Here is a 26,521-nt window from a genome sequence, read left to right on the forward strand (position 1 = left end):
CTTAAGGCAGAGTTAATAAAATAGTGAGTTTGACTGGAAACTATTATATGAATTAGGAAGGAAATAGGATGATATAATATGTGACTAATTATATTATATGTATGTATATGTATGTGTATATATATATATATATATATATATATATATATATATATATATATACACACACATATATTCACACACACACACACAGATATCTATATCTGTGAGTCTATCCATAAATATATATATATATATATATATATATATATCTATATATATATATATATATATATATATATGGGATCCATACAGATCCCCGACAGCACTTTCTGCCGAAGCAGAAATCAATGAACATACATAACCGAAACTGCTGTTCACTGAAGCAGCACTTTCAGTTATGTATGCTGGTTGTGCCGATCGCACTACGGTACGGTTAAGGGAGAATTCCCTTTTCCCCACTGTAGTGCAACCTCGGAGTGAGAATATCAAAGTAGAGGGGGTGTGGGGGGGCACAGCACCCCATATGAGGGTGGAGGGGGGCTTGCCCTCATACATAAAAGAAGATTTAGTGTTTTTTTTCTTGAATGGACTTTAATGAAAGTGCTTTTTTGGTGAAAGCGCTTTCGTTAAAGTGCGTTCGGGTATTGTGGATTCGGACTATTGAACTTGCGTTCAATAGTCCTAGATCCAAATATATATATATATATAGATCTACTTCAGTACATCGAATTAACATAAGATCAAAATACATAACATCGAGATAAGAGCATTGAAAAAACAGCTACAGATGTTTGAGATAATGTTTTTTAAACCTTGTAACTTTTGAATGGAGATCGAGGTACAGTGAGGTTTGGGAAATTCACCCTTTTCCCCACTGTAGTGCAATCTTGGGGCTGGTATATATAGCTTGCAAGAGGTGTGAAGAGTTGTTCAGGGCACAGCCCCCCACTTGTGGGTTGCAGGGGGGCTTGCCACCTGCAAAAATGTAAAATATGTTTGTGAAGGTAAGTAGAATATCAGTTAACTTGTTTCTTTGAAAGTTTTTTATGTAGAGACGTGGTTCATGTATACCACAGACATTCACTTACATCTCATTGTAGTTTAAAGGCACTGGTTTCTATTTATGTTTAGTGTTTACTTATAGATGGGAAAACTTGATGGATTGGATGTGTGTGTTTCAATGTTGTGCATTTTGGGTTTGTATGTGCTCGCTGACTTGCCTTTTCAATGTTCTTGTCTCAATGTTATGCATTTCAATGTGAATACTGGTATAATTATCAAGTCAAAGAAGGCAATTTTATAAAGAAAACTTGGAAAAACGTGATCTGCAGTAATGTAATCATATCTGCCTGGGGAATCCCATACTTGAAATCGCAGCACACACTGTAGCTCTGCATCATGCTTCCACCACTGTTTTATATGGGGATTCTGCTCTGCAATTAGAAGCAGAGCTGGCTGAAGCAGCTCCTTGTTATGCTGCAAAGAACTAGCACCTCATCTGTTCTTCAAGTAAACAGCAAAATAAAAAAAAATGTACACTCCTTATAGAGATACATGATCCTCCCCCACACCCCTCCTCAACCAATCAGATCCCATTTCTGCCCCCTGATCCAACCCTCTTTCCTCCCTCTGACACACCCTAGCAATGTTACTGCCTAGAACAGAACTACAGAGGCAGTATTCTTGTTAAATATCTGGGCAAACTTAAGGATAACACAAATATTTGTCTGCAGTCTAGTATATACCTATGTGTACCTCCTCATTTCTGTAATATGCAATGACGAATCAATAAGAGAAGTCACAAAAATGATCCGGTTAAATAACTCATATTTAATTGAGTCTTAAAAGTTTGGTATAGTGCTGTATGTTGAGAAGGATTTGTTTAAAACCTTAGTAATGCAGATGTTTTACATAGGATCATAATATCATAGGAGGTTACTAGGCTATTGGCCCTGAGGCCCTTATAAGCCTAGTCAAGAATTTAGCCTGTGTTTAGACAACTGAGTGCTGATTTGTCTAAACATGGGCTAAATTCTTTCCTAGGCTTATAAGCGCCTCAGTTCCAATAGCCTAGTAACCTCCTATGACTCTATGATCCTATGAAAAACATCTGTCAATCAACTATGTTCTTTCTCAATCTAGTATCCATTCCAAACCATCCATACTAAAAGCATTACAGAAAATGTTGGTAAAGGTTCGTTGTTGATTATGGTTATATCTATACATGACGTATAAATTTTTTATCCTGCACATGCATTTCAAAAGTAAAGAGGGTAAATTTCATTCTTAGAATTTTCTCAAAACTACATTTCATTAGTCCCATTACATATACAGTGATAAACTGAAGAATTTCATGCATTTTACCTTACTGCTGAATATATCTCAATTTTAAAGCTCCTGACAATGGGAAGAAGAATTTAACATTGCAACCCTCTGTAGAGTAATTTGATTATTTCAACTTTATTTGCAGGAATGAAGCAATTATGCTTTATTTTTTTTACTGTGAGGCATTACATTTGAAAAACATTTCATCTAAATCCACAGTTTGACATGCAAGAGTTTCTTCAACTGAAGAAACATGCTTTGCATAAATATCTAACATGGAAATTGGGGTGAGTTGTTGTTGTCTTTCAGCTTTTTCCCGGTAAGGGTTTGCCACAGCGAAACTCCGGTCCGCTAATGATTGGCAGTAGATTTTTTTACGAATCGCCGAGGTGCCAGCTCGACGCTCAACCTTCAACGAAGGCACGCCCATTTATGCATGCATGTCTTTCGAACGCTACCCATCCGCGGGGAGGACATGCAGACTCCACACACATTAAATGTCTTTAAGAGACATACATAATGCAAATGAATGCACCAATGCCAAATACAGCAATGCTGAATTAATTTTATATATAACCTAGAGAATTGGTTTATTAGGAGTATTCTGAAAAGCTAATAATTCTTTGAAAATGGTTTAGGTGTATTGCATTTTTTAATACCTGGGTCTATTACATCTTGTCAATGGAGACACGGTCAGCACTACATATATAGGTACACCATCAATCATTACTAACTCAACAATGATCAGAAAATGAAAGATAAATAACAAGAGAAGCAGTTAATATCCAAATTAGCAGCAGAGAACTCATCAATAATATTAAAAGGCAAGAGAAGTTGCAGATGACGAAAAAATACAGATTATAGCAGACTCTGTTAAAACTGATAATATTTTCCATGTAAAATGAAAACCAAAAGCATATCATTTGAATAATGCCATTCAACTATTAGGTATCAGTACGACTGCCATCTGTAAATAGGATTCTACCTTCTAGCCTAGAAGCCCACATTGGAGAACCTGTGTATGGCACATTAGGTGTAATACTAGTTTGTATCATGTACAGTGTGTTTTCATTGCTTTTCATTTGACCCACATTAGAGAACCTGTGTATGGCACATTAGGTGTAATACTAGTTTGTATCATGTACAGTGTGTTTTCATTGTTTTTCATTCTGTCCACATTGGAGAACCTGTGTATGGCACATTAGGTGTAATACGAGTTTGTGTCATTTACAGTGTGTTTTCATTGCTTTTCATTCTGCTCACATTGGAGAACCTGTGTATGGCACATTAGGTGTAATACTAGTTTGTATCATTTACAGTGTGTTTTCATTGCTTTTCATTCTGCTCACATTGGAGAACCTGTGCATGGCACATTAGGTGTAATACTAGTTTGTATCATGTACAGTGCATTTTCATTGCTTTTCATTCTGCTCACATTGGAGAACCTGTGCATGGCACATTAGGTGTAATACTAGTTTGTATCATGTACAGTGTGTTTTCATTGCTTTTCATTTTGCTCACATTGGAGAACCTGTGCATGGCACATTAGGTGTAATACTAGTTTGTATCATGTACAGTGCGTTTACATTGCTTTTCATTCTGCCCACATTGGAGAACCTGTACATGGCACATTAGTTGTAATACTAGTTTGTATCATGTACTTTGCGTTTTCATTGCTTTTCATTCTGCCCACATTGGAGAACTTGTGTATGGCACATTAGTTGTAATACTAGTTTGTATCATGTACAGTGCGTTTTCATTGCTTTTCATTCTGCCCACATTGGAGAACCTGTGTATGGCACATTAGTTGTAATACTAGTTTGTATCATGTACAGTGCGTTTTCATTGCTTTTCATTCTGTCCACATTGGAGAACCTGTGTATGGCACATTAGGTGTAATACGAGTTTGTGTCATTTACAGTGTGTTTTCATTGCTTTTCATTCTGCTCACATTGGAGAACCTGTGTATGGCACATTAGGTGTAATACTAGTTTGTATCATTTACAGTGTGTTTTCATTGCTTTTCATTCTGCTCACATTGGAGAACCTGTGCATGGCACATTAGGTGTAATACTAGTTTGTATCATGTACAGTGCGTTTTCATTGCTTTTCATTCTGCTCACATTGGAGAACCTGTGCATGGCACATTAGGTGTAATACTAGTTTGTATCATGTACAGTGCGTTTTCATTGCTTTTCATTCTGCCCACATTGGAGAACCTGTGTATGGCACATTAGTTGTAATACTAGTTTGTATCATGTACAGTGTGTTTTCATTGCTTTTCATTCTGCCCACATTGGAGAACCTGTGCATGGCACATTAGGTGTAATACTAGTTTGTATCATGTACAGTGCGTTTTCATTGCTTTTGATTCTGCCCACATTGGAGAACCTGTACATGGCACATTAGTTGTAATACTAGTTTGTATCATGTACAGTGCGTTTTCATTGCTTTTCATTCTGCCCACATTGGAGAACCTGTGTATGGCACATTAGGTGTAATACTAGTTTGATTCACGTGCAGTGTGTTTTCATTGCTTTTCATTCTTTTTATTGTTCCTTATAAAAAAATGTGTTCATTGTTATTGTTGCCGTTAATAGTTTAGTTCACTGTTTATGAAGTCAGAAGTCAGAATATGGTATGAAATAAAAAAGGGCACATTACTTCTCTAGATGGTTATTACATTCATGATACCACAAAATCTATATGACGCTGAATGATAAGCACAATGCCTCGATGTAAGTCATTCAATACTGGAAGATAGACGCTGCCAAAAAAGTGGAATTCATCTGCAGATATTTAGTAGCATGCAACATACCAATATGTCACCAAAGAGAAAAATGACAGTTTTATTTCAGGAGAAAAAAAGAAGCAGGAAAACATGTCAGGTGCTTGTTTGGATCAAGAGTGTGATTTGGTTGTACAGCTCAGCATACTACACTAAGCAGAGTAATCACTTTTTTACATCCCACAAGGTCTGGCTGATCACTACTGATTCATAAAACACATACGATTTGCCATTGGCAACAAACACATTTTCCACTGCTCCAGACCCACCTATACTTAAATTATCATAAGAAATAGTGGTCTTGTTTCGCTCTGCCTCTCAGGGAGGAGTGTTGTTGTTGTTGCTTCTGTATTATTAATAATAGACAACTGCTCTGTACTAGTGGGATTTTTTTTTGTATAAGACTTAGTCTTAAGCAAGTCTAGTAACAAAAACGAAAAAGCACCAATGGCCCCGAATGTGTTAGAACACCATGTAATTCACTTGAATTCTCTACATCCTGACATAGCCTCATATATTATTAGCTGATTTTATATACCATACTGAGAAAAGGTAACAACGTAGAAATATCACCTGCCCCTTCTTAGACCACAGAGCTGCTAGTCTAAATGTATCCATGATCTTAGAAGATAAGCCTAACCAAGACTCCTTGATCATGAAAAGAACTAAAATTCAGCAGTACCTTAATTCAAAATGACAAAAACCAATGGATAAAAACTAGCTAGCTGTACTGAGCAAGTATGTAATTTAAAAGATATTGCAAGAAGAAAAAGGTACAATTATTGTCAGTAGGAAACAGGCCAAGATATTTATTAGCTTAGAGACTAAAGATGAGAAGATGTGAGAGAAAGCACTGTCAAAATCCTGGGAGTAGAGAATGCAGTAGCAGCATTAGATTCTGGGTTACTAATAAAGCCTGTAAGAATGTTTATGTAAAACTGTAAAGTTTCTCTATACACCATCTGAATCAAATACTTTCATGGTGGGTACATTATTTAAAATGTAAGCCCCGTTTGTTTAGGCAAATGTTATTCCCTCTTTCTGACTTCCTTTAAAACCAGATGAATGCCAAGCCATATAACAGGTCATTCAGGTGAAATGCCAGTGGACTTGTCAAAATCACTGTTGAGTAGTACAGCCTAAGAAATCAAATGGTTCCAGTGATGACTGGTTTGCTTGAAAATTTCATTCATAATGGTTCTTCCTTAATATTTCCCTATGTTAAGAAGATACTATAGGCACATTTTGTTAATTAATACAGAAACTAAATTATATGCAGAATGTTACATCTTTACCCCCATCTCTGATAAGCAAACTAAGAAGTTCTTCTCGAGCTGACTTTGTACATGATTGTTTCAGCTGTGGTCCCATCTCTTTCTTCCTCACTTCAGTATAAGCCTATCAGAGTGATCCAAGCCCAGTGATGACCATTCCTTTATATCTTGTGAAAACATTTGGTGATTTTAATTGGGAAATTCTATGACCAGTTTTAAACATGCCTCATATCCCTTAAATTCATTTGACTGTAACTGAAGTATTATATAACTCCCCTAGAGCCTATTTTCTTGCTAACAAGTTGTATATTCCCCTTTCTACTTAAGAAAGGGACATGTCAAGGATGATTTCTGTCACTAGCCCTTTATTTTCTAGAAATTTCTATCCTTTGCTGGTATATCAAATGTCTATAAAGACCTTCAAGGCTGTGGTCATTTAAGGGATGAGTTAGGTCTTAATGTTTACAGATGACTATTTTGTATTAACATGTGACCCTGCAAGAAGCTCTATTTTATTGAAGGCTTTTCATAAATCCTTTAATCTATTTGCACTTCTCAAAATGTTAATAATGAAATTGTTCTCATAAAATCTTAAGTCTCCAAATCTTTGCAGGTATTGCACATTGTTACTTTGTCTTTTCTTTACCTCTTCTGTCACCTCCTGGACATTAGTTTGTTTGCACTATTTATTGCATTTATATAGCTTACTAGTTGTCTAACTGACCTGTTTGTTCTTATCTGTTAGAGTCAGGCACAGTAGTCTTTATGTACACAGTTTGTAAAATGACTCCTTTGGCTGACTCCCACTCATTAGGTGATTTTGTCAGTATGGTCATATCCTCATCCACGGACTGGAAGACATGTGACCAGTATCACAGCAGCGGCCACTTTGCCTTTGGCCTATGTCCACTACCATGTTCCCATAATGAAGCTTATCTTGAAGCAATGCAGTATGCCACAGTCATGCTGCTAAGTTATATGTGTATCCATCATGCCTCTTTTAAGGATGATGACATTTTATTACTAATACTGACCTCTCATTCAAGGTTAGTCATGTCCATCCTCCCTCACTATCTCTAAGAGATGTATGAGCCAGTAACTAAACTTGAACTAAATGAAGTTTGGCAACAAACTAAGTTGCCCCGGGACATCTTCATGGGGGGGGGGTAGGTTAATATTAAGGGGAGTTAAGTGGGTTGGGGTGATAAAAGGGTTAAGTGGAGGCAGGGATGGTTGGGAGGAAATGAGATAATGATAGGGAGGGGCTTAAGAGGTTTAGGCTAGTGTAGTTGGGTCAAGCATTCACATTTGGCGTGAACTTGCTATACTGCATGTTCATGTCCTGGCGACCAGTGTGTTCTTTGGTCGGGTAAGGCCTTGGTTTGGTGGTGGGCATGAGGAGGTTAGCACCTAGGGTATAGGGTATGGTCAAATGTATGTAGGTAATGTGTGTTTTTTTTTTTTCTTCTTCGTGTGCTCTTTGGAGGCGATGGGTATTTTACTGTGGGATTGCTTGTGGTTGGTAGACAGGAGCCATGAGAGTTGTGAGGGGGCAAGTCACTTTGTTTGGCTCTGTTGTTGATCAAGGGTTTGGGGGACCTTTGATTTGGTGCTCGCTCGTTGGTGGTGTTGGGTTCGTTTAAGAGGACTCGTGGTGCTTGGATACTTGGTGGCTGAATGGTTTGGGGATTGCGCTAGTGTTGTGTGTGTGTGCGTGTGTGTGTGTGTGTGTGTGTGTGTGTGTGTGTGTGTGTGTGTATGTATGTATGTATGTACATATATATATATATATATATATATATATATATATATATATATATATATATATTAGTGTTTTTTTTTTTTTTCTTCCTGTTCATTCGTTGGATTGTTCAGTGTTTCTGGTGGTCCAGTTTGAAGGATTTGTGGTTGGGTACTGTGGGGGTGGTCTTTCTGTATGGGGAACCGAGGATGAGGTTTGCATTTACTGCATATCGTCAGCGGCATTTGGGTTTAGGGAGTTTGGCTGTGTTGTAGGGTTGTTGAGTTTTGTAAATGTGGTAAATTGTCTTTGTGCAAATTAATGTTGTAGGGTGGTTGGCGGATGGCTGTTGGGGACATTGCTGGATTGTCTCTTGTGTCTTCTGGTGGCAGGGCGGTTTTTGATGGACTCGCACATGATGGCTTGTGGTGTTTCTTTCGCGGGTGCATTGTTGCTCTTTGCACATGCGTGTCTGCTGGTGTCTGGGAAACGCAGAGGTATCCAAGTTTTGTTTCCTCTTGGTTGTACAGATTTTCATGGAGTGCCACTGGCTCAGTTGGGCTGGCCAGGTCAACAGATGTAAAAAAAAAAAAAAAAAAAAAAAAAAGATGCTGTATGCTAGTGGTGGTGCGGCAGGGCGGAGATGAGACCTGGTGCATTGGTGGCACTCTAAGTTTGTTGGAGAGGGATTTCAAAGGAGTCCCTATTTGTTGTTTTGTCCCCTCCCCATTTTTGGTGATGGGAGGCTCGGTTTTGGTTTCGGGTCTCGGGCTTGAGTGGTCTTGTTTCGCTCTGCCTCTCAGGGAGGAGTGTGGCCGCTCGCTGGTTGGACAGGTTTAGTACTTTGGGTGTGGTCATGACAGAAAGGGAACAAACGTGGAGTGAATACATTTCACTGCGCCTTTCTGAGCCTCTGGTAGCTGGAATGGCAGCTCCCTTGTCATCATGACTCAAAAAAAAAAAAGTCTGGCCAGATAAACTCATCGAACACTATAATGCATCTAGGTGAAAAAAAAAAAAGAAAAAAGGGTCTCCCAGTGCTGCTATTGCATTTGGGGGTGTTCTTTTGAGAAATGGGTATGCATCGCTGCCTTTTACTTACATGATTGGATATTTCTATGGTAGAAAGCAAAGACACTGGCTTAAGCACAATTATTCATTCTGCGGTTATGCAACAGCACATATTCAAAGAAGCAGTTTAATTGCCTTCATGTTTCATCCATTTTAAAGCAGCAGCTAATTTTACAATGCAGTCTGAAAAGAATTGGTTGAATAAGCTTTACAGCATGAAGCTATTATAGACTGCAATTTATTTATTTTAGAAAGGTGAAAATGTTCAAGAGGGAAATTCTGCAAGCAATTTGTTATATTTTGGACAATGGTAATGAGCTTTTGCATATGGACCTAGGTATGCTCCATTGCCATGATATAGCTGCAGTGTCAGTGAGGACTGGGCCTAACTGATTTCATTAGAGCCCTATTCCTTTTGCTCTTGGCCTTTGAGATGGGTGTTACTGAAAAAGCTGCTTTTGACTTATTTGGCTTTTTTTGTGTTCTTTTGCTCTTTGTCTTTCTCTTGGGTGTTGCTTGAAGGCCAAGCCTGCAGAGATTAGGAACACTGTAGAAGCCTGAAGCACTTCGGCTCACCCTAGAAAGGGGATAAGACCTCTAGAATGACTTGTAAGGTAAGTTACATTGGTTGGTGGGGGGAGGGTCTGTCCTAATCTTTAGGAATTTCAGAACTTTTACCTACATCAACGACAAGCCTTACTTTTTGTGGTGGGTGATCGGCTGGGAGAATCGGTGATGGCCATTTCGCTGGCTAAAGGTTCCATGAGGAAAGAGGTTGCTGCTGCCATGCATGCGTACCCTCAAGGGTATAGCTGTTGCAGACTCTCTGGGGCTCAGCTATGTAGTGTTTCTTTGTTTCATCGTGGATCGTCCAGTTTCATTGATTTTCTATGGATTTGTTGTCATGGTACCTCAATGGCTTTCACAGCCCTATGCAAAAAAAAAAAAAAATGTAGGTCAGATATTGCAGTTTCGGGCTTTCTGTTTTTTCACAAACTTAGGCTGCTACAGGATCTGTTATTTTGTAGATTTATAGGCAGATTTTGCAGAATGCCCAGATTTTGCCTCATTTGGTCTGTCTTCATAAAATTGAGGTCAGCAAATTAGGGGAAAATCATTACAGACTGAAGCTAGTGGCAATATTTTAATAATTACAGACAACTGAGATTCGGACTGCGTACCCTTCAAAATTTCATGCCAAAGGAAAAACTGTTGTATCAGCTTTATACCTTGGTAGAAGCAATATTTATAATTGTCTCTAACTGGGTCCTTTGTCCCACTTTTATTTACGACTTTGTCCAGATTTCTCGCTGTAAGGGATTGAAATGTATGCGGAGGATTAAGCAGGGTATGTCTCCTTTTATTATTTTGCCTTGTGCTTCGGAAATGGCAGTCACAGTACCTCAGCAGGTACCAGATGTGCCTTGCATGCATTTGGCATAGTCTGTATTTCCCCATAAGGAAAACTGAATAGTGATTGCATGGGGCAGCATGAGAGATGTGTGGCAATCTTTACAGTTTTAATTAGGGCCTTGTCCCAATTTCTTTCTCTAAGACATTGGCAGGGAGGGTTCACAGTGGTTGTACTACTTATCTGATAGGAGATAAGGAGGTGTCGGATTATACATTTAGCTTTTGAGAATTGGAATACCCTTTGGTTCATTAAGATAGCATGGGCCTAGGTTCAGGAAAGCTACATTAAGTGTATAGCACATTGAGGCAATGGGCAACACAAGCATAGCTTCTACCTAATTCCTATGAATGCAAAACCTGTTCTGTACATTCCTTCCTGGGCTGGCAGGATAGGTTGTCTTTGAAGATATGTTTGAATGTGTGTTATGTATTTTAGATGATTTATATGTCCTTTTCTTGCAGATGGGGGTTTTGTAATACTGCTGCTATAATTTGGAATAGGTGGGTATAAGGCAGACCCTTCTCTTTACATTTTAGAGGATTTACTTTTGTCCTTTTCTTTCTAGATGGTGGTGTGATGAGTACCAGTTGTGGCACTGCACAATGAGTTTGCAGATGATGGAAGCAGTGGCAAGTAAAGATGCTACACATGGGGAGCTCAAGGTGGCAACAGTTATTGACTGAAATTGCTGGAGGGCAGAAGGCATCATGCGGTGGCTTGAAAGGGGATCTGAAAGGTAACGTTTTTGATAGGTCAGATGTTTTGCCACCTGAATGGGGCTCAAAGTGGGTCTGAGTAATCACCTTATTAAGACATATTAGAGCTCTGTGTTCAATAAGTGGGAGCTGATTATTGCATTGGTATAGGGGCAAGTAAGGAAGTGGTAGGTAGGGGGGGCTAAGGGGGTAATTGGTGGGGACGGTTATGGGGAGTGGGGGATCCCACGGGATGAGTAGTCACGACATTCATTGGGGCACAGGGCTTATTAGGTTAATCCCCTGTGGCTCTTGCAAGCCAGTGAAGCTCAACCCTTGCTTTCTTAAGAACCTTGGGGTGGTTGTATTTACTCATTCAGTGGTTGAACCAGATTTAGGTGAGGACCAATGAGATGTTTGATAGGATACTGGAGTTTGTTCCTAATGGGTGGAGTCTTTGGGGTGACAAATTTGTCCCTTGAGTAGGTATTGTTAATGTTACATAACAGGTTAGAGTTTTACAGAATACCACAAGGATCATTTCACTTGGTATTTGGGTCAATTTTGTGAGTAGAGTTTTAAGAAGCATGATCAATAGGCAGTTGGTGGCATAGTTTTAAAACTGGGTGCGTTGTTACAGGGGAGTTGGGAGGTATAAAGGACGCTTGGTTGCAGGATAGGGCTCCGGTAGGACAGGTCTTAATTGCCTACTAGTGGTATAGGTAATATAAGGAAAGAGCTCTCCAGGGGAAAGGCCAGGGCCAAACAGGGGTTAAGAATGGTTTGGTAATGAGTGAATTGGGTGGGTGTATGGCCGGGTATGTAGAGTATTTTGTTGCTGAGCATAGGTGGGTTTTCGGGAACTAGGTCAAGGGGTGCTGGTTTTTGGTCAGCTAATGTAGGACATTAAAGATGGAGATAGACTGTTCCCTACGGTAATGGAGTTGTTGCACATATAGAGCTGGGTAGTGGGTGGGCTAGGTGATATGCTACGGTTAACAGGGTATTGGGTGTGAGACTTGCTACTAGTTTGACTGGGTGCCATCTTGAGTTCAAGGGGTTATAGTTTGTGGTTTTGTTGTGGTTATAGGCTGTCAGTACATTCAGGTTGAGACATGATTTCAGTTTTGAAGGCAGCGGTCTAAAAGGGTATGTGTTCTCTTGGTGTGGATGTTCCAGTGTTACAACAGGGTCATGATAATCCTACTTTATTTAGTTTCATTAGGGTGTGTTTCAGTGATGGCATGGCAAAGGGGTTTATGACGGGATTCTAAGGTGCTTTATAGATGATGGATACACCAAATGATGTTTGGCTTGACCCTTCCATTTATGGGAAGTGGATTGAACAATTTTGGGTAGAAGGGAGGGGGAACAGCCTGGTCAGACTGGTTGGCGGAGAAGAGGGATAGGTTTGCCCTCTTCTGTTCCCCCTCTGATGTCTGGATGTTCATTTCAAGGATCTGGGGAAAGGAAATGAGTAGTTGGAGGAAGCTTACTGAATAGATAAGCAAGCTGAGGTAAGGATGGTGCCTATTTGGTGGAAGGTAAATTCAATGGATGGTGTATGAAGTGAGTTGGGATGCTGCTTCATAAGTAAAGTAAGCAAGCAGAGGTATGGACCCTCCTTGTTGGGCAGGGTGAGTAGGTACACTGCCCTGATTAACATTACAATGAATGATGTATGAAGTGAGATGGGAAGCTGCTTCATAAGTAAAGAAAGTGAGTAGAGGTATGGACGCTGCTTACTGGGGCAGGGTGAGTAGGTACGCAGCCCTGACTAACATTGCAAGGATGTTATGCTGTATTTAGAATCATATCATGAATAGTTGTAATTAATAAAGTTGGTGATCAAAGCTATGTTATGGAAATTTAATAAAGGTTGTCAAATGTCATTTGGTGTGATGTGTGTTATTGAAGGGACCGGGACAAATGAAGTTTGGCAACAAACTAAGTTGTCCCGGGACATCTTCATGGGGGGGGGTTAGGTTAAGTTAATATTAAGGGGAGTTAAGTGGGTTGGGGAGGTGAAAGGGTTAAGTGGAGACAGGGATGGTTGGGAGAAAATGAGATAATGATAGCGAGGGGCTTAAAAGGTTTAGGCTAGTGTAGTTGGGTCAAGCAGTCACATTTGGCGTGAACTTGCTACCCACCCACCCTCCCTATTTTTGTTGGTGGGGAGTAGTTATTTATCAGTGGGGGTAGGCAGAGAAGAGGGATAGGCTTACCCTCTTCTGTTCCCCCTCTGATGTCTGGATGGTCATTTCAAGGATTTGGGGAAAGGAAATGAGTAGTTGGAGGAAGCTTACTGAATAGATAAGCAAGCTGAGGTAAGGATGGTGCTTATTTGGTGGAAGGTAAATTCAATGGATGGTGTATGAAGTGAGTTGGGACGCTGATTCATAAGTAAAGTAAGTGAGCAGAGGTATGGACCCTGCCTGTTGGGCAAAATGAGTAGGTACGCTACCCTGATTAACATTACAATGAATGGTGTATAAAGTGAGATGGGACACTGCTTCATAAGTAAAGTAAGTGAGTAGAGGTATGGATGCTGCTTACTGGGGCAGGGTTAGTAGGTACGCTGGCCTGATTAACATTACAAGGATGTTATGCTGTATTTAGAATCATATCATGAATAGTTGTAATTAATAAAGTTGGTGATCAAAGCTATGTTATGGAAATTTAATAAAGGTCGTCAAATGTCATTTGGTGTGATGTGTGTTATTGAAGGGGACCGGGACAAGTTGACCTAATATGTCTTTCCCAACTGAGTCAGACACCATATTCTTTGTGCAAATCTGCCTGCAGTTTCCTGGTCTTTCGTCTCTTCCCTTCCCTTTCTTCCCCAACCTATGACAGAATAGAACACTGAAAAAGACTGCTTCTTCAAGCAAGTCCAGTGCTCCTGCTTTCAAATGGGCCACGTCACCTAGCCACTTAGCCAGCAATTCTTTATTCTTCGTTTCCTCCTTAACTTATTCTTCGTTTCCTCCTTAACTCTTCCATATTGCATACTTTTAGGGCATTAATGTAAATAAGCTTATACTGCTATGTTAAATGGTTACAATATCAATGTAAACACTGACTATCATTTTGCTTCTCATTTATAAGGATTTGTTTGCATTGTTTGTGTCTTTCAGCTTTTCCCGGTTAGGGGTCACCGCAGTGGAACTCCGGTTCGCTAATGATTGCCAGTTGATTTTTACATACCGGTTTGCTAGGCCTGACGCACAACCTTCAACGAAGGTATGCCCATTCATGCATGTCTCCACGCAGAAGACGATCTAGCTGAGAATCGAACCGGACAGTGTCTTACTGTGAGGCGACAACGCTACCGCAGCACCACCACCATGGGTTAAGGATTTGTTTGCATTATTTCTCCATTTTTACTCTTTGGTTTTATTAAGTATGTATCAACTCTGATTATTTGACTTCTGCAGCTGGTCATCAGTGCATCACCTTGGTAAACAATCAAAATAATGAAATAAAACCATTAAATAAATAAATTGCAGGGCTCAATGTCACAAATGTAATTATCTGACTGCACACATTGTCTTTGCCTTATTTAATAGAGAAAATAAAAAATTCTCCAGCAAAATTGATCTGGGATAGCAAAAGAAGAGTGGAGAGCAATCCAGTATTACCAAGCTCATGTGAAAACAAAAAGTCTTTTTCATTTCCAACTCAAGATCATATGCCAAAGTATTAGTGTTCCTGCTGACATTCAATTCCCAGCTAAGAGCTGGCAGAGTTAGTTAGTATTAGTGTTCCTGCTGACATTCAATTCCCAGCTAAGAGCTGGCAGAGTTAGTTATGACCAGAAGCTAATTTAGTGGGAAGCACCTCACAGCTAGCCATCATCTGGTATATTAGCTTCCCTAGGTAACACCTCTCATTAGATTTCATATATTATTTGTCTCTTACTGGCAACGAATTTCACCTTATCCATCAGCTGGTATGTGAAGCATCTTAAAACTTGCAAATTGGCATGTTTCCCACTGTAATATCAGAGTCTTATATTCACTAAAAGTTTTTAGGATTAGTTTGAATTTCAGGAGCATCTTTCTCCATCTTATGCTATCTCTAAATTGTAATATGAATAGGAGTAACAATAGCAAAAGCAATAACAAATGAGGTTTGGTAACAAACCAACATCTTCAGAGTGGGGGTTAGATAAATATATTAGTAGGAGTAAAGAGGGTAGGGGGAGGAAAGGGTTAAATGGGGAGGGATGATTGGGAGGAAATGAGGCAAGGGTTGAGAGAAGTTTAAGGGGCTTATGCAAGTGTAACTGGGTAAGGAATCACATTTTGGTGTGAACTTGCTAAGTGTAGGATCACATCCGTAGTGACCTGAGGTGGGCTGGTGATCAGGTAGGCCTGTGGGTGAGTGGGCTGTTATGAGGATTAGGAGGTGGTGGTGGGGTTATGATGAGCATGGTTGGGGTGGTAACAAGAAATTGGGCACCACTAGTTTCCCTCATTTCTAGTAAGAGAGGATTCCTTCAGGGCTGGTCATATGGTTATTGCAGGCTTCTCCCCTCTCTAACAGCAAAGAGAAAAAAAAAAGCCGACTTGCTCTGGGTCTTGGTTTTTCACAGACATGGTCCAGTATTCTTGTACTTTTTTCAGACAGATGTTTACTAAGATGTATTTCACCTTCATGGGATTATTTAGTTGCTTGCCCGTGTCGGCAGTTCCCCTGAGTTGTTCAGAGAGGGAATGGTTGCTGAATGCGGTGCTGTGGGAGAAGGCTTACTGGTAACTGTTTGTTTAATCTGTAGTTACTTTCCTGCAATTCTTCAAGGGGTTTATCCCAGTATTGTGGTACATGGTTTTAGATTGTTTGGGTGAGGCATTCCGTATGCCTGTGTTTACTTTTCTGTGAGGAATTTTAATTTAATCTGGCTAGCTTTTCATGGGCTTGAGGGAGTCCTAAGTTGTCTGCTACTGTGCATGCGCAGATGAGTGACTATGTTCTTCGCTCAAAAAAAAAAAAAATGCCTGCAGATAAAGGGCTCAGACATGGATGCGGCAGGCATCGCAGCAGAGATGGAGGGAGGTGGGTTACTTTGCTGTTTCTCATTAGCATGTTGATGAGTCAAATCCATTGTGTTGTGTTACAAGCCTGGGTTTCTTTTGGCTTTCGTGATGACATTTGGTTTTAACAGGCTTTTGTGTATCAGGGGAGGGCTCCGTGGGTTGGAGCTTTGTCATGAAGCAGGTTTAAAAGAAAAAAAAAATCCATCTCTTGTTTGTGGTTTGTTGTCCTGTGGAGTTTTTGGCTCTCTAGTGGTGGTGGTTTTACTCGAGTTTTATGCAGATGAGTTGGTTGGTTTGCCTTTTGTGTTTTATTGAAGGGGACCAAGACAAACAATCTAAGCAGCATTCACTGCTTTGCAGACACTACGTTTGGTTGCATCCCTAAGAAAATCATGTTGTATTTACTGCTTCTCCTGTCTTTACTGAAAACAAGCATATTGCTCTCTCATCGAAATAGCATTTTTATATAGGCAGGCTTTGTTTTGCAATCTTTTGTTTACAAATTATCGGACTTTAGTAAGGAAGTAGACATAGTAATGGTTAATCTGCAAGCCATAAGTAAGTAAACTTGTGAAAGGCATATACTTACACGTGCAGTATTCCTGTAATCCACCAAACTACATGTGTAGAAGTTTAAACATTACTGTTAATCATCTGTGGTTTCTTCATGATTTTTTTTTTTTGTGGTGGCGGTGCTATGGGGTGTTCCTGTTTAGACCCTTTGCCCTCACTTTATATTTGGGTCTGTTCCTCATATACTTTATGGTTTCTAGTGATTGAGGATTAAATCAATAAATTTGAGTGTCATACTTCATATTCTCCAGTACTGGCATGAGGGCTAACAGCTTGCAGGGGTTCAGGAGCAATATCTAAGTGCTAGTGCACTAAGCTGCTGCATTTTCTTAAGGGGAGGTCACTTTTAACATGCAGTACTGATGTGAAGTTTCACGGCAAGATTTCCCAGACTGTAGCACCATTGGTGGGGGTGGAATAACCATGACTGTGCTTTGACATTGGTACGGGAAGTGACTGGTTTTCGCTGGCTGGGGCACTGATTGAGGTGATGGGGTATGTGACACAAATAAAAGGAGTGTGTGTTAACCATTTAAAAGCTGTGTAGGGGAGGGGGCGATTTGAGAGCTCGTGGGTCGGCAGCTTCTACTACAACTTCAGTAATTATCTGTTTTGTGGAATTGCTACCTGCATTTTGGTGCTTATTAAAAAAAAAAAAAAAAAAAAAAAACACACACATTTACAAGGGTCCTGTTCCTTTTTATGCAGGGAAACTTTCTTGGTTAAGCCTCGTGACAGTAGGTTTTCCTCCATGACTGGTACATACTAGGACACATGGCTGTCAGTTATCAAAATCCTGTGCCAAGGTAAAGACCAGAATCGTGTTAATTTATTAAGAGACCTATTTTATAAATAAAAACAGTGTGTTTTAACCATCTTATGACCTTTCTATCTGAGGTGGTTAGTAAACCGTTAGTATGTGTTCCACATTTTGCCTATTTGTTCCACATTCTAAAGGCTAGTATTCCTCATTTTGAAAATGGCAGGTTGACAGCTGGGCACTGGGCAGTGATGTACATTGAGTTTCGGACTTCAAATCCTTCAGAGGGGGTATGTTAAGGAATCCTGTGTTGGCTGTTTTAAAAGCCTTAAGAGTAGTCCTTAGTATGTTTGGCTGAAAGGGAGGTTCTATTGTGGATGCGGTTTCTTGGTGGGACAGTTGTCAGTTTGGGGGAAGCACTTTTCATTTTAAAAGAGGATGGACAAAAAAGTGGGGCACTATTGAGTGGCTGGGACTTGTAGGAGGCTTTATTTTTGGGTACGGGGTGGGATTTGTATGGTGAGCTTGACTTGGTGTTTACCAGTGCAATATCGGCTGTTTGCTTTATGAGTTAGTTTTATATTGTTTGGTTGAATGGGCAGATTGCATTTTCTAGGAGCGCTGACTCCTAATCTGCATGGTTCTTTTGTCACGCCGGCCATTGAAAATGGGCACAATCTGTTGTGAATGGGTATATCCACACTGGTGATGTTTTCTATGGAGGGTTTTGACGGGGTTTGTAGAACAGCCTTTGATTTTATATGACCAGGGTTGGATGATGATGATGGCCAGTTAGGTTGCAGACTGTGTGCCCTTCGGAGAGTTCATGGGGAGGCAGAGTGTGGTATTCTAACCGTGTTAAGGGGACATCATTGACAGGAATTCATAGGTCTGTAATCCAAATTGTGATAAGAGATCTTGGGACACTGTTGGATGGTAGTCTCTCCTTTGATAATCACGTCGCCACAGTAGTCAGGAAATCCTTCTACGTGGCACACCTCATCACAAAGGGATTCTCCTCCAGAAAAAGAGAGGTCATCATTCCTCTCTACTCATTCCTTATTAGACCCATCATAGAGTACAACACCCAATTTGGCATGTACCTCGCAAGACATCTGCAACAGCTGGAAAGGCCAAAGAAATGCCTCACTAAGAGGACTACTAGACATAAACAGATGCCATATGCCGACTGTCTCAAAAAACTCCAGCTCTACTTCGTCACATATTGCCTGTTCTGAGGCGACCTCTGCCTAACGTATAAAGCCATGTCTAACCCAGACCTGATGGACATGCTACACTTAAAGAAATCCCAATCTCTCCGAGCCACATGCTCCAGAGACTTAAACCTTGTCACCACAATAAACAGAGTATGCTGGATAGATTCCTGTCCCAGAGACTTCCCCTGCTCTGGAATAGGCTGCTCATTCATGTCAAGCAAAGCTCCTCATTAGCCCTCTTTAAAAGAACTCTTGACAATTGGATGGGTAATAGAAAATTCACCCCGGGAATCACTGCTGTGGCTCTGCTTGACAGAGACACAGGAAAATAATTTTTTTTGGGTGGCGAAAGCCAGGGAACTCTTTTAGCTAGGCTTGTATAGGCTCTAGGGCCAATAGCCTAGCTTTTACCTATGAACCTATGAACCTCTCAACCATTCAGATTTTGCAGAATGTTCACATTTTATTGTGGTTTCTGGTGAATTAGTGGCAAATCCTGAAAGACTGATTAGGGACTATTCATAAGGAAATGATGAGGCAGGGTTTGGTTAGTAGAGCATTAACAATCATGTGGGTGGGTGTATTGTGCAATTATGTAAGCAAACTGCAATGCTGTAACTGTGTAAGCAAATAAGAATGTTGTACTGTTGCTAATTCATCGATCAGATGTGGTATATACTGTTTGTTTTGTGGCAGCAATATTTATATGCAGATATTAGTGGTTTATAATGGCAGCAGTTTGAGTGGCCTTTTCTAGAGTAAGTGGCTAGAGAGTTCCCAGATTGGTCAGCTAGCTTATTGCAGGTGGTAAGGGATAGGCATAGTGGGTAGGGGGGGAGAGCAGTTTGCTGCATATATGCAGGGTAAGGGGTCTGATTCCCATCTTTAATTTGCATTGTGCCTAAACGTATTTGTAGAATGTGGGGGATTGGAAAGAATTTGGGTCACATTTTACTGACCAAATATTTCTTGGAGATGTGAATCATTTTGTTACCACAGGGGCTGAGCATCGGACTGGTAGCTCCATAATTGGGGGGATGGAGATTGATACCTATAAACTTGTCAGTTTTCATTACGGCAAGGTGCTTAATTTGTTTTCTTTTGCAGATGACTGAGGTGCAGAATTTATGACAGAGATGGCAAAGGATGCAGCTTGTATCAGCTGGTGGGCCTAATGGAAGTGGATTGGATAATTGAGGCTGATGTTGGAGGTTCTGACATTTGGCATGGAAGGCAGTGAGGTTACAGGTAATTACATGATTCCAGGTACTCATTTAGGCATGCAAGAGTAGTCTGGTTGGGATTACTGTGGCATCAGGTATGCTTGAGGCAAATTAAGAGCATGATGTAGCAGGTGTTTAGTTAGATTAAGCAGATTTGGGGGTAGAACCAAGGTGGGGAGGAATCAACAACAGCTGAGGTTGGGTTGGTTTTGAGATCAGCAGGTTACGAGGTTTCCAGTAATTTTAATATGGTAAGTATGAAGTTATACATGTCAGATTTGAGTGGAGAATTTGGGGGTGCATTTACAGTTATATATTCAGGTTACTGTGTTGGTTCATAGCATGTGGTAGATATGGGTAATGTTTCATACTAGGTTAATGTTAGATGGGAGTACTACAAGAATCATTTATTTTATTCTTTGGAGGCATTGTAGGCTTGAGGGTGCTTTTTGCTATATTTTGTGTGCTTTGCTTATGGGGGTGATAGAGGGTTTAATCAAGGCATGCTTTTGGAGTTTTACGGGAGTTGGCAAGTTTTACTTCTTTGTGTTGTGGCTAAGGTTTTAGCCAGGGGGAGGCTTTAGGAGATACTGACTTGGGGGGGGGGGGGTGTTTACGGTTATGCAGCCGTTAGATGTTTCTAGCAGTCAACTATCTAATCAGGAGCATAGTATTGTGCTATCATGAATTTGGTTGGTTTTCAGTGGCTTGATAAGTCAGCTTTGGTTGAGTGGGTAGATGGACAGACTTTGCTATTGTAAGATGAGTTTTGTGTGATGATTGGTCTTCGGATTTAAGTCCAAGGGGTTATAGTTTTTGTGGCAATTGTATGGCTATAGCTAGTCATTCCAAAAATGTTTTGAGGGTCAGCAAAGGGGAGGATGACTTTAGGTACTGCTCTTGTACCGGATAGTTGGAGAGATGGCTGGATGGCTCTTGGACGATTATTAAATAAGGTTGCTGTTATGGGTTAGTTGCTTAAATGCCACGATGGCCACTTAAATAATTTTATGTTTATAATGGACAGTTGGTGCAATGTCAGGGTTGTTGTTGCACTCACATGAAAGGGATTTCATTTGGTTATTATGTTTACTTAGGTGGTAATATGAGGGTGCAAGCTGGCATAATGGTAGGTAGTCACCTCTTCATAGCTTTAGTGGTGGTGGGCTTAAGCTTTTGGTTATCTAGTTGGCTGGTAATGTCTTTTGAATCTTGGTGAGGTTTTCATTCATTGTGAGGTATGGACTATTTAGTTCAGGTAGTGGTTATGGTGGGTTATGAGTTTATGGTTTGTTACATTAGCATAGGAAAGGGATCAGTGGCTTGTTTTCAGTTGTGTGGGTAACTGGCTATTTTGTTACTTATGTGATAGAGCTTTAGGAGGTGATAAGGTGGACCCATTTCGGTTAGTGAGGATGGGGTACACCGAATGATGTTTGGCATAATGACTTAATGGTGGTTAGCTGAAAGTTTATCGGAGAGAGGAGGAACAGCCTTATTAGGCTGGTGGGCAGAGAAGAGGGACAGGTGTGCCTATTCTTTTCCCCCTCTGGATTTTGAATGGTCATTCAAATGAATTGGGAAAGGAAGGTGAGGGTTTGAAGGTGACAATATAAATAAGCAAGCAGGGGTAAGGATGCTGCCTATTTGGTTGGATGTTAATTCAATAAGTGATGAACTCAGTAATGGGACACTGCTTCATAAGTTAAATAAGTGGGAGGTGCAATTCAATAAATCGTAAATGAAGTGAGTAGTGGGATTCTGCTTCATAAGTAAGTGAGTTGGAGGTACGGACATTGCTTACTCGGTCAGGATGAGCAAGGTCACCCTGTCCTGATTAACATTACATGGATGTGAATGTTACAATTCAATCAGCTATATTGTGTTTCAGTTGCAATTAATAAATATTGGATAACAAAGTTATGTTTATGAAAGTTTAATAAAGATTGTCAAATGTCATTCGGTGTGATGTGTTTATTGAAGGGGACCAGGACAAATATTCTTGGAATGTCTATGAGTTCACAAAGACTAACCCATTCAGGCTGGCTAGTTTCATACATATAAAGAAGATACTTCCAGCAGCATTGGATATACAATAGTGTGGTCATTGTGCCTTATCCTGCTCTCAAACTTCTAAGGTAAAAGAAATTAGCATGAACGGCACAAACTGTTGTATCTGTACTTAGCAGCCAACCCTTGCAATAAATAATTATTTACAGTCTAAAATCTTACTTATAAAAACAAGAACAGCAATTCACTCTTTAGTAAAGACATTAAAAGTTAACCACTCTAGTCCATATCTGTAATAACATTTCTTTGGGTTTGTTAATTTAGAATAGTTAAATATCACTCTGTGTACATTTTTAGAAAGGTATCATTTTGTAAGACTTAGCTGAAAGATAGCTATATTATGTAAGTTTTTTAAATGTTCAGATTAGTTTATATTACAGGTCCTTACATTGCTACATGGATTTTCAATATATCCATCATATTTTGGTATTTCTAAAATACATGTACTGTATGATTTTAAACATTTTGTTAATAAAGCAGCAATGAAAAAAAACATTGCTTCTTTAAAATAACTTCAACTGAATCTTATTATGCCAAGATTTACATTTAAATATGTACAGACCCTGAGGGAATTTGCAGTTTCTGAACTTTTACCACCTCAGTATTTTTAGGTAAAAAGTGTAATGTTACTCTATTTTCTCACAGACACTTATAATTGAATATTTGCACTTCTCACCTGACTGCTTATTGGAGAACTAATCAATCTGCACATTAGATTTTCTACATTTCATTAAACTGACTTATTATGATGGATGCAGTTTATTAAAGAAGGACAGATCATGTGTGTACAGCAGCATCAGTGAATACGTATGTTCTTTTTGTTTAAACTGCAATGGGATGGCAATGTATGTTTTTACACTGAGACTGAAAAACAGTGAGGTATGGGAATTGTCCCGTTTCCCAACAGTTGGACACTCTCAGCAATGCTATACTTAAAGCTGTATGGGAGAGGGAGATCCAGGATCCTGCTTCCCACCACTACAAAAATACTATATTTACAGATTTCAAGAATTTAATTGGTTGTTTTTTGCTGGGTCATATGAAGTTTCAGTGTACTGAATTATCAATCTAGTGCAGATCTGTATTTATTAAATCAAGATAGATAGATATTGATATAGACACATAGACAGATAGATAGATAGATAGATAGATAGATAGATAGATAGATAGATATATAAATAGATAAAGAACTGCCTTGAGGCAGGCTAAACCAACAGTAAGTGATTTTACAGACGGAAACCCCCTATATCCGCTTCTACTTATGTAAACTAACTCCAACAATATACAGTCTCCAGGGAGGTGGACTATTGATTGTATGCAGATGACAACCGTCTATTTCTGTCAACCAAAGAGATATCAACATCATGCATGATTTATGGGTCATAATACACCTATGTGTGTGTGTATATATATATATATATATATATATATATATATATATATATATATATATGTATATATATATATATATATATATATATATATATATATATATATATATATATATATATATATATATATATATATATATATAAATATATATATATATATATATATATATATATATATATATGTATATATACATATAAAATGTTGAGGCGATTGGAACACAATAAGAGAGGCCGATAATTCCACGAGTTTTATTTCCAATGTACGTTAGCGCTTTCGGCAAGTTAAATAACTCGCCTTCTTCAGACAAACAAACAGTGGGATGACTTTACACTGCTGTTTAAATAACCATGCTAATACATTTTGACCAATCATTGAAGTTACAATTCCATTCTTAATTAAAAACCATGGGAACTTAGAAATAAGTGTAAAACGTCACATCCTAAAATATAAAGTGATGTTTCTACATATTGCTAGCCGTTAAATAACCAAACACTCTATGTAAAATTACACACAGTATAAAATTGTTCCAATCGCCTCAACATTTTTCAGTGGTTCGTGGATAATTTGTTTTGGTTTATATATACATATATATATATATGTATATATGTATATATACATATATATATATATATATATATATATATATATATATATATATATATATATGTGTGTGTGTCTGTGTGTGTGTGCGTGTATATATCGGTATATCTATATATCTATATATGTGTATATGTATGGATTCACTTTAGAAGCTTGAAATACTGAAATATCGAAATTCAGTATTTTGAGTCCATAAAGTGGAATCCTGAAAACAACGAAACCTCAGAATTGCAAAATTCAAAACCTCGCACACCGGAGATTTTGAATTAGCGCTTCTGGTGTTTCACTGTGGTTATGGATTTAGGTAAATGTTTATTTGTTAAGGATTTTGGGTAGGGTCTGTGGTGTATGTTCGAGGAGAATATAGCTTGTGTGGTGGTGTTTTGTGTGTGTTTGTATGTAGTGCAACCTAAGAGTTAGAATATTTAAGTAGAGAGCTTGTGTTTGTGTGTGGGGAGGAAGGTGTGTGTGGAGCAGAAGCACTAATTCAAACTCTCCAATGTACGAGATTTTGAATTTCACACTTCTGATTTTTTTGTTTTCAAGTTTCGACTTTATAGCCTCGAAATACTGAATTTCAATATTTCAGTATTTTGTATTTTGAGGATATAAAGTGAATATATATATATATATATATATATATATATATATATATATATATATAATTGAATTCTATGAATGACACACACTGATGAAAATTTAGAGTTGAATCCTAAAACACTGTGAAAAAAAGAAAAACTTCTTTCTTTACATTTTTTTGCAAGGGGCAAGCCACCCTGCACTCCCCAACACCCTGCATTACTTATATATCTCAACTCCAAGATCACATAGCAATGGGAAAAAGGCAAATTATATTTCCATGCTGTAATATGGCATCCTACAAACTACTGCTGGTATTCTGAGATGAAAGATGTTTTTGATCACATATGAAATATATATATATATATATATATATATATATATATATATATATGGACGACACTGTTTGGTCGACTTAAACAGATTGGTCTACAGTTATGTAAGATCGGCAATCCCTGAGCAATGGAATGTTTCCTTCACTGATAATTGTACAGCATCTGAAATACTATATATAAATAGAAAAGGGTGTGGTAGGTACAGCCTACCACATGGGGTGGGTGATGTGGGTCTATATCACTTGATTGAAATACCTATTTGTTGAATAACTATTCATCAATCCCAAATTGTTGGAAGCACACTTCATTGAATGGTTGTTTCTTCATAGTTTTTCACAGGGAGAAGCAATGGTTGTCTCTCTCAGGAATTTGCCTTTTCTCCCCACTGTAGTGTGATGTTGGAGTTGGTATATTTAGTTGTGGGGTGGGTTTTACATTTTTACACTTTAGTAATGGACATAGGTTGGACAGCCATTTCCTTCCCCGTGTGAAAATGTTCGATGAAATAGCCATTCAATGAAGAAAGGTTTTGACATTTTGGGTTCAATGAATAGTCATTCGATAAATTGTTTTTTTGCTGAAATGAAATAGACCCAGGTGGTGCTTGCACCCCTGCAAAAACACTTGCTTTTTCTTTACCAATTTCCTGAGTACTCTCGAGAGCAAACACGGAATGTGTAAACATTAACCTATTTTGTTGAAAGTAAGTAGATGTACTGGTTATTGATGATGTGGTTATCATAGATCCTTATATATACTGCATATATATATATATATATATATATATATATATATATATATATATATATGTGTGATGTGTGTGTGTGTGTGTGTGTGTGTGTGTGTGTGTGTGTGTGTGTGTGTGTGTGTGTGTGTGTGTGTGTGTATATATATTAAGGTGAATTAAACCTAGCAGAACTTAAGCAAGCCAAACGAAACAAGAAGTGCAATATGAAACATGTAAGGATTGTTATCAGTAGACTAAAGGTAAATGAAAATAGCTAAGTTTTGGACACATGTCAGTAGTACCAAAGCAGTAAGGCATAACTGTGGGAAGGAAGACAAAAAGTGACAAAGTTTTGCTGGGAACACAAGCAGGAATTCATAGAAACAAGTTGCCGTTCTAGTCAACAGTTTAGTGCTTTCACCGAGATAAAGGACTTCATCAGGACTGTAACCTAAAAAGGAAATTAGTAGCAGCACTGCAGTAAAATACAGCAAGTAAAACATCCAATATAGTAACTTAAAACAATCTGTCTGAATTTAAATTCCTTTTATTGCATGGCATTGGGTACAAAGTATGCGGCTATGCTTAGGTTAAACACTTTATGTTGTTTATCTTTAAAGGATTGTTTAGTACTACTTATTAAGCTACCTGGTGGACTATTAGCTCTTAAGGACAAAGTCTTTTTGGTTTAGACAGTACTTTTAGTAAATGCTCTT

The 26,521-nt window shown here is 38.9% G+C and overlaps 1 protein-coding gene across 1 annotated transcript in view; it reads left to right on the forward strand.

Annotated features, from left to right (window-relative positions):
- IL1RAPL1 (interleukin 1 receptor accessory protein like 1) overlaps positions 1 to 26,521 on the forward strand; it is a 4,037,132-nt gene that overhangs the window by 2,102,422 nt on the left and 1,908,189 nt on the right. The window lies entirely within an intron of this gene.

The sequence above is a fragment of the Protopterus annectens genome, chromosome 5.part0 (assembly GCF_019279795.1).
Source record: "Protopterus annectens isolate FY-2018-M chromosome 5.part0, PAN1.0, whole genome shotgun sequence".
Lineage (NCBI taxonomy): Eukaryota > Metazoa > Chordata > Ceratodontiformes > Protopteridae > Protopterus > Protopterus annectens.